Here is a 16514-nt window from a genome sequence, read left to right as displayed (position 1 = left end):
TATATATACATATAGAAAAATTACGAACACTGGATTAACAAATAAGAAATGCCATATAGATATCTTTCTGTTCTTCATTTCTAGGGACAGGCAAAAACTAAGGCAAATGATATGCAAATTAAAGGAGCCTGAGTTTCTGCCTCCATTAAGTATTTTATTAGTAGAGATTATTGCAAAACATGAGCTTTGCTTTTGGTTTCTCCATATGTGAGCAGAAAGAAAAGAGAATGAGTGAACAAGGAACTCTTTACAGTAGCACAGGTAGATTCTTTTCTGTCACAGTTTATCTTCAGCTGCATGTTTAATATAGCTTGAAGATACCTTTGTACAACTTTTTTTTTTTTTTTTTTTGGTGCAGGAAGGGCTTAAGGGATGCAGAGATTCTGCTCTCAGATTTTCTAAAAATTGTGTAATTATGTCAAATGAGTTCTACATCATACTGAAACCATTTGAATCAAATTGAATTTTACAATACTGGAAAATTATTCATGATGCTGTTATGAAAAGAAGCTCTTACCGTAATTTGATTTCTTTATTCTTCCACGTCTGAAGATGAAAAATTTGTCCTGTATTTGTATCTTCAATAGCTTTTAAAGAAAAGCTGCACTCCAGTGTCAGTAAGTTAAAATTTCAATAATTCATATGTAGACGTGTGTATATTACCAGGTCCTGAACTCCAAAATGTTCCCGGAAAAGATCTCACACTCTTTAATTTTTCTCAAGAATTACAGAAGTACATTTCCTTGTCATTAAATATTCATGCCTATGATGTTGCCATAAAAAATCAAACCAAAAAAAGTCAAAACCCCCAAAAAATCAAAATCCCTCCACAATATTTTCCAACAGCATATTCCCTTTACAGCCCCCCCCCCCCCCCTCAAATACCAAAATAGAATAATCTAAATCAAAATTGTTTGGAGAAACACATTATCTTCACAAAATTGTAGTAAAAATTTTTCAACTCAAGGAATTAATTTCAGTATTTAAACCGAAAATCTGGTGATCTGAAAGTAGAATTTTAAAAGTAAATGTGATTTAGGTACTTAGATATCTTCCAAGTCCATTGCCAGGATGGATTGCAGGTACCTGAAACTTAGTAGAAAGTGCTGCCAAAGTAAGGTTGACTTGATACTTAGACCTGCAACCTGGGAATTTTTTTTTTTCTTATATAGCTCTAATGCTTCCTCTGGAAGTATTATTTCTCCTGTGGAAATATCAAAAGTAAAAGCTGTGGCAAAGAACCTGGACAACCATGGAAGAGCCATAACATCATAGAATAATTAGGTTGCAAGAGACCTCTAAGATCACCAAGTCCAACTGTCAACCCAACACCACCATGCCCAATAAACTATGTCCCAAAGTGCTACATCAACACATTTTTGAACACCTCTAGGGACAGTGACTCCACCACTTCCCTGGGTAGCCTGTTCCAATGTTTGACCACTCTTTCAGTAAAGAAATTTTTCCTGAAGTCTCATCTAAACCTCACCTGTTGCAACCTGAGGACATTTCCTTTCATTCTATCACTTGTTTCTTGGGAGAACAGATCGACCCCCACCTCGCTACAACCTCCTTTCAGGTAGTTGCAGAGAGCAATAAGGTCTCCCTTTAGCCTCCTCTTCTCCAGACTAAACAATCACAGTTCCCTCAGCCGGTCCTCTTAAGACCCTTTCTCCAAGCCCTTCACCGGCTTTGTTGCCCTTCTCTGGACACGCTCGAGCACCTCAATATCTTGCTTGTAGTGAGGGCCCAAAACTGCACACAGTATTCAAGGTGCAGTCTCACCAGTGACAAGCACAGGGGCATGATCACTTCCCCACTTCTGTTGGTCACACTATTTCTGATACAAGACAGGATGGTGTTGGCCTTCTTGGCCATCTGGGCACACTGCTGGCTCATGTTGCTGATTACTCTTTTTTTTTTTTTTTTACTACTATATATCCACAGCTTCTGGGTATAGAACAATTTTTTAGGGTTTTTTTTTTTTTAATTGTCACTTTCTATTTCTTTATTTAAATACTTCATATCTTATTCATATCTTGTCTTATTTTTTTTTACTGAAGAATCATCTACTGGTACTATTGCACTGTTGAAGTACCTCACTCCCAAATGCAGTAGGTACTGAGCCTATTGCAGTGCTGTAGTATTATTTTTCTTGTTCCACATCCCTTTCTTTTGCTCAGTCAATCGCTACTCTATGTGATGTGGCTTTATTGTGCCTGCAGACTGTTTTCTGGCATTGTAATTCTGAAAAAATCATACAATATCACCTATCACTTCATTAAATTAGGTCTAGGTGAAGTAAACGGTGCTTAAAGAGGTCATTCTTATCGATCAAGTAACACCAATTATGCTGTGCATCACATGGAGTTTTAATTTCTGTTCTTACCTGGAGTTTTTCTTTGTTCTGAATGATTTCTAGGTTAAACTGATTAGAAAAGCAAAAGAAATTAATTTTGGGTTCAGATCTGGAATTGAAAACATGCTACCCAGTTCAGGTCTGATTCTATTATGATTTTACATGTGATTTCTGATCAGCCTGTAGTTTCCAGGTTCTCTATTCTGTTGCCCATTCATCTGAGATGCTTTAGGATATTTGGGGTTATGGGATGCGCAGAAGTAACATAGAACCTCTGAGAGATATGTAGTCTTCTTAAATGACAGACATGAAGTGAACAGTTTTCTCTAAGCTCTCAGATATTTACTACATACCTATATATTGACGCTCAAATGCACTCTGAAGGAAACATACTTTGACCCATTTCCTTGAAGTTCAGAATACTATATTTCAGAATTCTCACACATTTTTTTCACTATAGAAGATCTTGTGAGACATGTAAAACTCAAATTAGAGAAACCACAGTGAGACATTTAAGCCCTGTTCCTGAAAAAGCAGATCTTATATCTGTTGTCAGACAAATTTGGAGAGCAAAATTGTTTCCTGAAAATCTCTAAAGGAGAATTGTAACAGTGTTTAGAGCTGTCTTTTGCTATGTGGTATTCTTTCTGTTGACAACAGCAGTGTTTTAGAAGCTGTAGTGAAAATTGACTTGCTCCTTTTCTAAAAAATAAAACTTTTATGAGAATATTAAAAGAATTTTTTAAAAAGTAAGTTAATAATGAAACATAATTATCAAGTGTAGAGGGAACAGTACCATAGATGCCAGCTTCTACATCAATCCTACCTATTTATAACTTGCTCCCCATCTAAGACATCAAGATGTAGTTCAGTCATGGCTACATATTAACTAAAATTTTACCTTTCTTAATTCTCCTCTTTGCTTCAGAATTGAGTTTATTGTCTGTATTTCAAGCACATGCAGTAAATCAGCAAAGCCTTTTAAACATAGTTTCTTATTTCATTTCAGAACACCGCATGAATTTTGCTGTGAGTTACTGACATATGTCCTTTTCAAGTGAAAAAGCAAATAAAATATACTAGGTAATAAAGAGATGTCATTTTAACATTTGGTGTGTGCATGTCTTTTCTCTGTTGCATCCTGTCTCCATATAGATGTAGATTTTTTCTGTTAATGTACTTTTAAAATTTTTTGTACAAGACATTTTACAAACAAAGCAGGAATACTCTGGGTTTTCTTTCTCCTAAGTAGGAAATAAGAGGCTTGTTTATAATTGATATATTAAACAAATATGTAGGAAGTCTAAATATTAGAGACTTTTCTATGGATCCATGGTTCAAGTAATTAAATATAAATAGTTTTATTAGTAGTATTACATTTTATTAATAGCATTATTAATAGTTTTCTATTTAGGAAATTATTCAGAACTTTTTTAGTATACTTTAAAACATGAATATCATTGATTCACCTGGTATTCATCTTCTCTGTTGTAGTCACATATAATTAGTGATTAAGTTTTATCTAGTTACTTAAAGATCAGCTCTATTGTACATAGAAAATAAATGGCACATCCAGGGACCTTTGTGGTGCAGCAGAATATCTGAAGCATCCATATGAAATAGTCAATTATGCCACAAGACTTATGGGAGACTTGTGCATTTCTGGTGTGAAGCTGAGGTGAACGGTATAGGATAAAGACTCAAGGAGTAACAGATATCTTTGTATGGGGAGCAGATTCTAGTTATGAAAAGCAACTCATACACCATAATGGAAGTCTCCAGTGTCATTTTATGCACACTGGAATATTCTTATCGACTTCAAATTGCTATTTCAGAATGTATGAGTCTCCAATAGATAGTATTACAAACCTGCAGGTCCCTCATAGACATATCAAAAAATCCTAAAATATCTTAAATGGTGCTAGGTGCTTATGTTTAGTCACTGGAGTCTCCCTAGCAGATACTTCCAGAAAGTATTTTATATGAATAATGTTACATATTGGATATGAACAACTCTTTCCTCTGAAGGTTTCTGTTTCTTAAAAAATCTGCCTTGGTTTATTAGCCCGGATTTAGGCATCTATACACTATCAAAGGTTTTTATTATATCAAAATAATGCCTTGATTGACAAGGCCGAAGACTGTCATACTTTTGAAGACTGAATACTTTTGAGAGTGACTTTACGTGAAATAGATATTATTATTCATAAAAATTTTAGTATTTTTCAGCATTTACAGAAAGGTATTTTTTGCTATTTGAAGCAAGTATTCTCTTTTTTACTCTAAGGATTAGAAAAGAACAAACACGAAGGAATGTTAAGAAATGTATCCGTAATCAGCAAATTTATTCACAGATATTAAGTACAATGGATTTATGCATATGTAACACCACTGAACTCAGTAGACCTCCTTATGCAGTCAAAGAGGAGTGTGTGTATATATATATATATATTTTGAGACTCACAGATTTAAGTAAGGTATTTCATATATACAGTTCCACTATAACCTTATGAACTTATAACCTTAGAATTTATGAGTTTGTCTTCCCATATATGGATATTTAACAAATACTAACACTGAATGGAAATATTGTAATTTAAACTTTTACATTCTTTAGTCATGATGTCTATCTGATTAAAACTTTCCTGTATAAGAAAAGAAAAAATGCTATATGGTTTTCATTACCTATTAGAAGAATAACTCATAGATTTGATGTTTTATAATTACACTATGTATTATGTTTATATTGTATTATATTATATATAGGATTATAATTTATCTTTTCCTATATTTCTAAGTGACCTTTGCCTTGTTTTTCAAAACTTTATTCCTTTCTTGTGACACGTGTCCTAAATATCAACGTATAAAGATTTCAGAAGTGCTCAAAATATTTATAGGAAGACTTTCTGAAAGGGATAAAAGACATGATTAGCACTAACTTGAGAATACATATTATTTTCTTCAGTGAGATGACTGATAGGTCCCATGAAATCCTCATTATTTTTAACTGCTTTAGGTGACCTTTAGAAAATCACATATTTCTGTTAGATTAACCCGTCCTGAACCATTCCTGCCTTTCTGTCAAAATTTGCTTATTGATTGTTAAGATCACTCTAGAAATTTTTTTCTAAAGTTGTGATATCAGTTCAACCGAATTTTCTACAGATTGGTGGTCAAAATCTTTGTATGTAGATGTAATTTTTCAATGGACGTGTTAGATTAGCGCAAAGTACTCAGTCCAACCCCCTTCTATTTTCAAATAGATTTAAGTGCCTTATGTCAGATTTTGGGTTCTAATGCATGCCTTTCATAACTCATTTGGGCATGTGAAATAATCCACTTTTTATAATAAGCCAACGACCACTGAGGTGCCTTTATCCTATCGTTATATTGAATTTCACAATATTCTAAATTCAGTATCCTTCACAAGTATCATACAGAATTGTTACCTTTCTGCCTGCAAAGTCAGGTTCATTTGGACAAAAGGATGAAAAAGAGATTAATCAGAAAATATCCCAGCCAGACATTGAGATGAAATTTGTGTGCATCCTTGTCTGAAGACAGAACTAAATCAAGAAATCAAAGAACTGTGCATCATCAAGACACTTTGTTTCAGAGTATTAGATATGTTTACATTCCAACAGGATATGTACAACTTTGCCAGAATAAAAATGATTACTCCAAAGGAACTGTATGTATCTATATATCTATCTATAAATGTGAAAACATGTATACACACTAAAAAAACCATTTGAAATCTTTCTTTTGATGCACATATTTCAGACATGTAAAATATCCCCTTCATCTGTAAAGTTTATTTTTATTAATGTACTTACCTGTCTCAATGATTTAGTATTAGTAACAGCAAATATAGCCCAAATTTCTAGAAGAGAGAAAAACTATTCTATTACACACCAAATAAGATTACTAAATAAGCCAAAACAGAAAGGTGATCTAACACAAGAATTGCAAGGACCTTAGAAACCAAGAATCAGATCTCATAAACATTAGAAGACTATTTTCTAGGATCTTAGTACATCAAAACTACAAATTTGCCAAGACTGAACATATTTAAGGTGATGAAACATTTAAAGAAACTACCTAGTTGTCAGTGCTTAATGGTTGCAATTAAAAAATTAAAATATTATTATTTCAATTAAGATTATTGGAAAAAGAAATATTACACTGTAAGTATGCAATGACTTGGAAATATGTGTGCACCTTTAATTAAGCAGATGCTAATCAGATTTTTAGGTAGCATGGAGGCTGCTGACTATACACAATGTATTTGGAGGCTGTAGTGCATTGCATCTTTCTTTTAATAATAGTAGTTGTTGTGAGAATTTGCCACATTTCTAAAAAAATGAAGTGAAAATCAAAGGAAAATACTAGTAGCAAAGTAGTGTTATAAATACCAGCTACTGCCATCATTACAGACATTCAAATGATGTCACCATATCTGTGAGTATTCATCACAATATGGACAATGAGGTAGGTCAGTGATTAAATCCAGTGACCACTTGGGTGAAAACAATGGAGATGTCACATAAGATCTTGAAAGTGGGTATTCTGTGTTTGTTTACTTGATTAAAGTTAAGATGACAAAACCTCCACACATCAGAAAACCTGGTATGGTATGTTGTCTCTTTCAGGCCAAATCCCCTTAATTCTGAGACAGTAAGAAGGCTGACTTGCCCTTTGACCCTCTGTGTGTAGCCCATTCCAGACTAGATAAGTGTCATAAGTATGAAGAGAGTAGACCATCAGCTCCGTAAACAGAACACCAAATACATCAGGGACGCAAAGCGGAAATCCTGATAGGTATGAGCTAGACTAAACCACCCTCACCAGCTTGGCAATATTTATTATTTGGGACTGGAAAGCAAATAGAGACTTCTAATTCATATGATTAGACAGACAGTCTACTGTGAGTTCTGGTTGCCTTACAGAAATTAATCTCACAGACAAAATAACATTCTTAAATGCAGCTGATCGTGGCCCAGACACATTGTTTTCTAAGTGCAGTTAGTCACTCTTTGTCACTAGTAAACCTAGTCAAATAGATCAAAAACCCAAACAAAACCATGTAAGAAAAATATACAATTAAAAAAAAAAAATCAAAAAACAATCCGACAACAAAGAATGAGTTTTGTATTTTTCTAATTTGATTTTTTTTTGTGGTTTTGTGCACACGTGTAACAAAAATATCACCTAAATGGAGGCTGTTTATCTTGAAAAACACACATGCTGCTAAAAACTCAGCTGGATTTGAAATACACCTAGCAGTCCAGAAAAAAATGCCCCTTTCTTTGAATTTCACCAAAACCCCCTTTAATTAAATAGAGAAAATTTTAAAAAAGAACTGCTAAGGATTACTGTTATTACATTATTATAGAATTATGGAACTATAGTTACAGAATTATACTTTTCTGAGTGAAAAATATTGTTGTTTTAAAGAAATAGTCTCATTATTCCAAATATACACTTGGCTTCAGGAAAATATTGGAATGATCTTTAAAATTACAGATTTTCATTGTTAAAGTTGTTTATATGCATGTTTTGCTTTGTATACTTCATGTCATTATGTATCAGTGTACAATACTCCTCTTCACAGTACCTAATGAGTCATCATAACTGGACTATTTCTTAATTATTTCATATTATCTGTATTTGATATTTGATTTCAAAAATTAATTACAGGGTCAAATTAATACTGTTAGATATGTTTTTTCCAATTCAAAGGTACTCTCGTTTATATTGAAATGATTCAATTAATATACCATTTCTTTGAAATGCTTATAGACAGATCTACTTAAAAGCATTCAAAAGTGGAGGTCTACAAAGATGGGAATATGAGGCATGAGGTTTCACTCCAGATTAAGGTACCTACATTTATGTGTTCATATTTTGGTGTCTAAACTGGAGGCTATCAAGATTTAACAAAGTATTAAGCAACCTGTTGCAATATCTAATTACTGGAATCACTATTTGTTCTCTATATTAATTCATCAAAATAAAGGGCTTTTTGGATTTAGGAACTCTCAATCTAATGCTACTTTTATGTCTCTCAGTCAAAGCTTTGTTAAGGACAGCAAGTAATCATAAAAATATTCTTCAACACTTCAGTATCTACATCTTGAAAAAAATATACTGGGCTGAATACTAGTATGGTATTGAGTACAACACTGAAAAAATGTATACTTTAATCCCTGAAATCTCAGTAAATGTTCTACCTTTATAAATGCTTTAATACATGACTAAAGGCCATAAGGTTATTTTTCTTTCACAGTGCATAGAATGTTAAACAAAAATTCCAGCTTCAGATCTAGTGGCCCAAGCTGAGACAATGGTTAGTTTTTTGTTTTCTTGATTGTTCAGGTTTTCTTTAAACAAATAAATAAAACAGCAGTTTTCTTTGAATGGTAGGTTGACTTACAATATACTATGATGAAGAGCAAAATTCTTCAGTTCATAAGACCAATAGTGAAAATGATAGTTAAAGATAAGGGATAAGGTCAGTTCATTTGGGAAATAGTAGAGAAGAAAATGAAATGCAGGGTAGATTACAGAACATGGAGAAAGGGGAAAAGCTGCTGAAGGGAACGTTAAGCATTTGCATATTACCTGACTGCTTTTAAAAAGAAAGCTATATATCACCTCACAAATTATATCAATTACCTCATAGAGTCAAAAAGGCATACTAAAAATACATGCACTATGTTTTGTTATTTTTTTTTTAATTTACAAAAATAGATGCTATTTACAAGCATGATGTAATAGTGGATGTAGGATGTTTTATGATCTACTGAGAATACAGATTTCTATCACTATTATAACCTCTCTGTAATTGCTAGGGTCATCTAGCATTTTCTACAGATACGATGTATAATGAGTGCTCTGACTGAGCATTACCTGTAACATTAAAAGTTGAACAGTTTCTGAAGGCAAAGCAGCTTTGGGGGTTAAACCTTTTTCATTAGTTGAATAGATGAGACGTCCATTTTAAAGCCTGGGAAGGAGCCAAAGGCTCCTTCTTGCTTCTACTTTGCTTTTTTTTTTTTGTATCTCCTCTGATTTGTGCCAAAAGAAGTATACAATAGGTAGCACTTACCTGTAATTTCTCAATTTCCTTTCCCCAAAATGGATTGCATTAAGACTAATTACAGAAATTTTTCAAGGCTACAAGTATCACCTCTAAGGCCTACAGACACCACATGCTACTAAAGTGATCTGCCTGAAGTCGTATTTTGAAAACTGATTACTTTTTCTCAGTTTCAATGAATTAAAGGAATATAAATAAAATATCCCTTTGCAGAACTTCCAGGACTCCAATCAAAAAAGCCCACAACAAACAAATAAACAAACCAACCAAAGAAAAAACCCCACCCTTTACATAATTCGTTAGAATTGAGCTCAGGCATGATTGAGACACACTTATTCCCCAATGAATGAGGTAAAAGGAGGAAGTCTGCATTGTTGCACAAATAAAGTCAGATATTATATAGGATACATCTTTTCCATCTTTTGCTAAGTTAGTGATGATGAGCTGACCACTGTATGTAGTTATCTAATGGGGAAGTTTAGCATCACAAGGATGCTGGTAAGAACATATTCTCCAACTGCTACATAGCTTCATTCCTGCTTTAGCAGGCAGATGGTCACCAGTTGATCAGGTGTATACCTTTCTGACTTATATTTGTTGCCTCTTTGCCAACTAGACATTTTAGTATTCATTACAAGACTCTGAGCCTGGTGGTCCAGCTATTTTTTACCTACCTTATGTTTACCTACCTAGATAATTTCTTTTGAAATAGGCTACAAAGATATGAGAGACTGCCACAAAACTTCCTAACCTTAAGGTAAATGGTATCTGCTTCTATGGACACAGACTGCTACTGCTAAAGCCAGATGGTACTTAGGTTACTTAGACACAATTTGTCCTTTCTGAATCTATGCTGGCTGTTCCAAATCATTGTCTTGCCCCTCATGTGCTCAAAATGGCTTCCATGCTCTATCAGTTTCCCAGAGACTGAGTAGTGGCTAGCTGCCAACCTGTAATTCCCCAGATCCTCTTTGTCCTTCTTATAACATTTTTCTTTCATTAGCAAACTTGCTCAAATGCTATGGTATTTCAAAGGTGATCATATCATCATAGCAACAGTAGCCAGCTACCTTATCATTCTTGATCGTTATCTCATCTAGACCCACAGAATCATCTATGTTCAATCTGGGATCTTTTCAAGCAGTTTTAGGATGCCTACTGCCCTAAAAGCATAGCTGTAGAAGATTGTGGCTACTAACAGATCTTACCAGTTTCTAACAGACCGTATCAGCTGTTCTTGATCAAAGGGTACTTTGAATTTATATTCCAGCTGACTCCTGGCTAGGGAGGAACAAGCATCCTTTCAGAAGGTGCTAGAGAGAGGCTTATATTAGTGCCAATCTAAAGCACAGCTAACAGTGTCGTTTGTGCAGCAGTTAGACAGGAAGTGTGCTCAGGAATAGCAGTGATGTGCCACATGATACAGACCTCAACATTAGCTGCAACAACTACCACTTGTATATCAGAGGCCCCAACCCAGACTGAATTCCTAAGGAAAAATACAGCTTTAAAAAGTCTAGGCCTGTAAGGTGTGCCTGGGGTCTTTTGCCAAGGCTGGAGAGATGGAGTCCTTGCGTGCAGGCGGGCATTGATAGAGCACCTTTCTGTTAAGCGAAGCTGCTGCTGGAGAAATTCAGCAGACTGCATGCCAGAGATCATGAATGGATCTTCTTTGAGAATGTGAAATTTACAAAAGCCTTGAATCTCTCAACAGTATCGTGTTTATCCAGCTGGGAAATCAGACTCGTGGTAGTGAAGGCTGGAAACTTGTGACTTCTGGCACTACCAGGAAGGCTGCTGTTCTACCTGTAGATCTGCTACAGTGAACAGGTTCAGTGTTCCGGTAGGGGGGCTTGTAGCTTTCTCCAATGACCTGTCTGAACAGGATCAGGAGGAACTGCCAAGGGACAGCAGTAGGAAAAGATCTGCTGTGAAGTATGGACCATCTGCTGACCTGTCATCTAAGCAGATATACTGCTCGATTGGCATTTGGATCTGGTTGTGCTGCTGGCTTTCCAAATTATAAGACCTTCCTTGAAGACTAAAACTGTGAAAAAGGGATGGGATGCCCCTCATCAAGTCAGAGAAAAGCAACTTTATCAGCAGGTTCTCATATTTGATGAAAAGTCTTGAACCAGGACAATGAGGCAGGGAAACGATGACCTCCAAACAAGTGAGGAAGTGGCAAGAAAAGGGTTCAAGGTTATGTGTGCAAGAGTTCTTGTAATTTACAAACAGGGCTGAAAGGTGCCACCTTGTGCATATGCACACAAATAAGGAGATGCCTACAGGAAAGAAGTATAGGGAAAATCTTCATGCTTTCAGCTGAGTGTCTCTGAAATGACTGTACACTAATGTGTACAGCATAGGGAATGAATAGGAAGAATTAGAGGTTTGGGTGCAGTTACAGGACTGTAACCTCATTGATATCAGTTATGGTGGGTTAGCCCAAAAAGGCTGGAGTGCTATGATGAATGGACAGAGGCACTTCAGTGTGGGCAAGTTGAGAAGTCAAGGAGGAGTTTAACTTTATGTGAGATCAGTGAGAATGCACAGAACTCTGCCAAGGGATGGATGATGAGCTACCTGAGAGCTTATGGGTCAGGGTTAGAGGACACAGCAATGATGGTGATACTGTAGTGGGTGTCTGCAAGGATAAAATTATGAGAATATGAAGGTTGGGAGGTGCTGTGGCTACAGCAAGGGAGTAAGGAAGCCTGTGGGGATGAACAGGCTCTTGACTAAACTCAGGCATAAAAAGATGGCATACAAGAGGTTGAAGTAGGGTCAGGTGACCTGGAAGAACTATAGAGACACTGTCTGAGCATGCAGGGATGTGGTTATGAAAGCCAAAGCCCAGTTGGAACTGAATATGACAAGGGATGTGAAGGACAACAAGAGCAGCTTCTGCAGGTACCTCAGTAGCAGAAGGAAAACAAGGGAAAATACAGATCTACTGCTGAATCAAGTAGAGCACCTGGTATGACAAGGTATGTGAAGAAAGACAAGATACTCAGTGTTGTCTTTGCTTCAGTCTGGGCTAGTTGAGATTATCATCAGGAATGCTAGATACCTGAGATCTGTGGGAAAATTTGTAGGGAAGTGGACTTTTCCTTGGTGGAGGAGACTCATCTTAAGATTATTTTTACTTCTTAAATTGGTGTAAACTAGTTAAAGGCCTGGATGGGATGCATCGACAAGAGCTGAGGAAAGTGGCTGATGTCATTGCAGGGTCAATCTTGATTGTCTTTCAAAGATCATGGCAATAGAGGAAGGCTTCAGAGAACTGGAAGAAAACAAATGTCATTCCTATCTTCAAGAAGAGCAAGAAGGATCTGGAGAACTAGCTGGCTCGCTTCTAGGCAGCAGGGACCTCCCTAGACTCCCAAGACCTTTGGTAGAACATTGAATAACATCCACTAGATCTTTCAATACTCTGATGAATCCCATCAAGCCCCATGGACTTATGAACATATTGTTGACACAACTGGTCCCTTCCCACAAATGGAAAGTCACTGCTCCCGCAGTCATGATTCTCCAACTAAGAGGACTAGGCAGCGTAAGGTCTATCCTTAATATTAAAGACTGAGGCAAAAAAAAAAAAAAAAAATTGAATGCCTCTGCCTTTTCTTCAGCTCTATTTGTCAGGTGACCATCTTTATCAAGTATAGGACAAGAGGTATCCTATGATGTTTAACAAATTAAAATGTGCAGTCCTTTCACTGAGGAGGAATAACCCCATGCAGCAGTACATACTGCAAATGAGCTGGAAAGGAGCTTTTACATAAAAAGACCTGGGGATCCTGCTGGACACCAAGTTGACTGTGGGCCACCAATGTGCCCTTGTGACAAAGAAGGCCAATAGCTTCCTGGGAAAAGCATTGCTAGCAGGTTGAATGAGATAGTCCTTCCCTTTTATGGAGCTCTAATGAAAGCAAACCTTGAGTACTGGATCCCTTCCCTGAGCTTGCCGGTACTAGTAAGACATGGTATCACATGACAAGTGTTCTTCTGATACCAGACAATAAAATCGCAGCAAGTTAAAGACTAAGTCTAATCAACTTTATTATAATAATACAAGTTAACAATCAATATATTTAAGCTTGAGTGAAACACAAGCAATTAAACATGAGGGAAAAGGAAAAGGGGAAAGTTCAGAAAGTTCACTTGACGTGTAGGCAGGGTACAACACTGTTAACAATCATTAATCTTACACACTGATGAGCAACAGTCATGGAAATTGTTGACTTCTCATGTTCTATGTCATGACATAAGGACCCCTTTTTCCAGGAAGTAGCCCTGGACCAGTCAATGAGAGCTACCCCGAGTTAGCATTGGGGCACCTTGTGTTATGGGATAGCACCTCCTTTGTTGTCACTGTTTAGGGCTGGACCAGCCACTAACAAATAACAGATGCTCTTTATTAACCTTCTCCAGAAGGGGGAGGAAGACAAAAAGAGAGAGAGGCTTACAGATTGGAAAAGAAAACTAAAAGTTTTCATGAAACAATAGCAATAAAAAAGATAAATAATATTAATAAGAAAATGATAAAACATATGCAAACATACACGAAACAAATACTGAACCCAATCCCCCGATGATGTCACCATTGATGCTGCAGGGCTGGCACTGGGGAAGTCCCAGGCTGGACTCAGCAGCAGACAGGAAACAGATTACAGGAGCTGGACTCAGGAATGCACAGATAGGGATCACAGACAGAAGACGAGACAGAGTCCTCATCTGATGCCGGCCATCAAAGAGAGCTTAAGGTTTGTGATCACTTAGCCTTCTACTGAATATGATGTATATGGGATGGAATACTCTGTTAGTCAGTTTTGTGTCACCTTGCTCCTCCCTACAGGTGAGACCTTTTACTTTGTTACAACCCCTTTCACTTATGGCACCCCTAACATGCGGTATATGATTTAGCAGTGACCTTGCTTGCTACAGAAACAAGTATAAGCAAGAGCCTTTCTGCACACCATTCTTGGTACTATTTATAAACACCAAGTGTTATCACTGCTAGAAGCAGTTACTGTCTGTAAAAACATGCTGTCGATTTCAGAAAGTGCAGTAAGAAGAGATTTAAAGGTAAAGTAAAATCACTGAACAGAATTAGTTCTGTTGAAGGTCAAACCAGCACATCTATTCAATCATGATTGACAGGTTGACATAAATACATCCTTTAAATACAAAGCTGCACATCTCAAAAATGTTGGTAATCCACAAATAGTTATATGTGGTTGATCACAGGTTTCTTTGTGTGAGTTGGTCCATTTAGCTGTGCAAGCACGTTACATAAGAGCTTTCCATTGTCCCATGCCATACCCGAGGTTAGGACCATCTCACCACACAGTCATAAAGGAGTGAGGGCCATGAAGATGATTAAGGCCTTGAAGCACCTTTTATGTGAAGAGAAGCTGACAGCTGAGACTGCTCAGCCTGGAGAGGAAAGACTCAGAGCATCTTATCACTGTATAAAAATACCCACTGAAGATGGAGGCAGACTCTTCTTGGTGGCCAGCGATAGAAGAAGTTAATAAGCACAAACTTGAATACAGCAAATCACATGTAAGCTTAAGAAAGAAATGTTTTTACTCTGAGGATGTCAAACACAGGAGAAAGTTGGCTAGCAAGCCTGTGAAGTATCCATATTTGGAGGTATGGAAAAGGTATGTTTTGGACCTGTTTGATATTCTAAATTCCTTCTCAAACCAAACCAGTGTATGGTTAAAAAAGTCTATTATATCATGAAATGGCTGTAGTCATAAAATAGCAAGAAAATTACAGATTCCAGGCATGGATGGATATCTCAAATTCAAAAAGTGAATAACTTGACTTTTTGTCTAATGAATGGAATAGCCATTGCAGTGCTTTAATATTTTAGGTTTTGAAGGCCAAAACACAACCAAGAGTGAAAATCGTGATTCCTGTTCTAGAGTACAAAACCAAGTTTTTCCTCTGACAAGCTTAGTTTTCAATTCTAGGCAACCAAAGTTGAACATGTATTTCCTGAGAAAAGTACCATAAATCCCAGTGAATTTATCAAACAACCAAATCAGTAAACATTGTAAGGTCCATTTCTGTTTAAAAAAGAACACAACCAGAAATGCCAAACTAGTATGTGTATAACTTGATACATGCAGAAGGGGCATTTTGGAGAATAGTTTTTTAGTACAACATGGAATAAAAAGGGCAGAACCATCATTTTGAGAAAATCAGAAGTCTTCAGTGTTTAAGATTATTTGGCAAATGAGATGTGCAAGAACCTTAATCAAATTGATCTGGAGAAAAATTGAGCCTTAAATGTTTCATATAAAACTCTTCTTATCAAGCTTTCTATTATATTAAAATTCAGTGTGGTTGAAAGATTTTTCCCCGTCTGTATGAGCTTGAATTTTGCATTTTTATGCTATTTGAACATACAAGCAATATATTCTTAGAATCTAGAGTCTGAGTTAAATTCTCCGTCCTAGGTCCTGCTTTTCTTTCCTTGTAACTAACTTGATTTAAAATATGAAAAGTGAATCAGCTGATGCAGATTTGCTTTTACTTCTTTAATCAGCATTATTTACAATGAAAGTTATCATCTGGCTGGAGAGATAATGATTTGACTTCATTATGCTAAACACCAGAAAAATTCTTCAGCTTAAAAATGTATTATCTGCTATAGAAAGTTATGCAATCTTCAATTTACATTAAATTTAGAAAATTTATGCAATCATAATGGTCCTGATTAATAGAGTGTCATGGTTTAAGCCTACCCAGCTGGCAACAAAACACCATGCAGCTGCTTACTCACCCCTACCCTGTCCCCTGAGCGGTGTATAGAAAATACAACCAAAAGGCTCAAGGGTCGAGACAAGGACAGGGAGGGGCTCAATTACCAGTTATGATCATAGACAAAAGACAAACTCAACTTGGGGTGAACAACATATATTTAATAAACAACCGCCACTATCAAGAATAATGATAAACACAAACAGGTTTTAACAACACACCTCCCCCCACCCCTCCCTTTTTCCCAGGCTCAGCTCTACTACCTCTTCCCCC

This window comes from Leptosomus discolor, chromosome 1, assembly GCF_034619465.1.
Source record: "Leptosomus discolor isolate bLepDis1 chromosome 1, bLepDis1.hap2, whole genome shotgun sequence".
Classification (NCBI taxonomy): domain Eukaryota; kingdom Metazoa; phylum Chordata; class Aves; order Leptosomiformes; family Leptosomidae; genus Leptosomus; species Leptosomus discolor.
The sequence above is the reverse complement of the archived record's forward strand: the minus strand, read 5'-3'. Positions refer to the sequence as shown.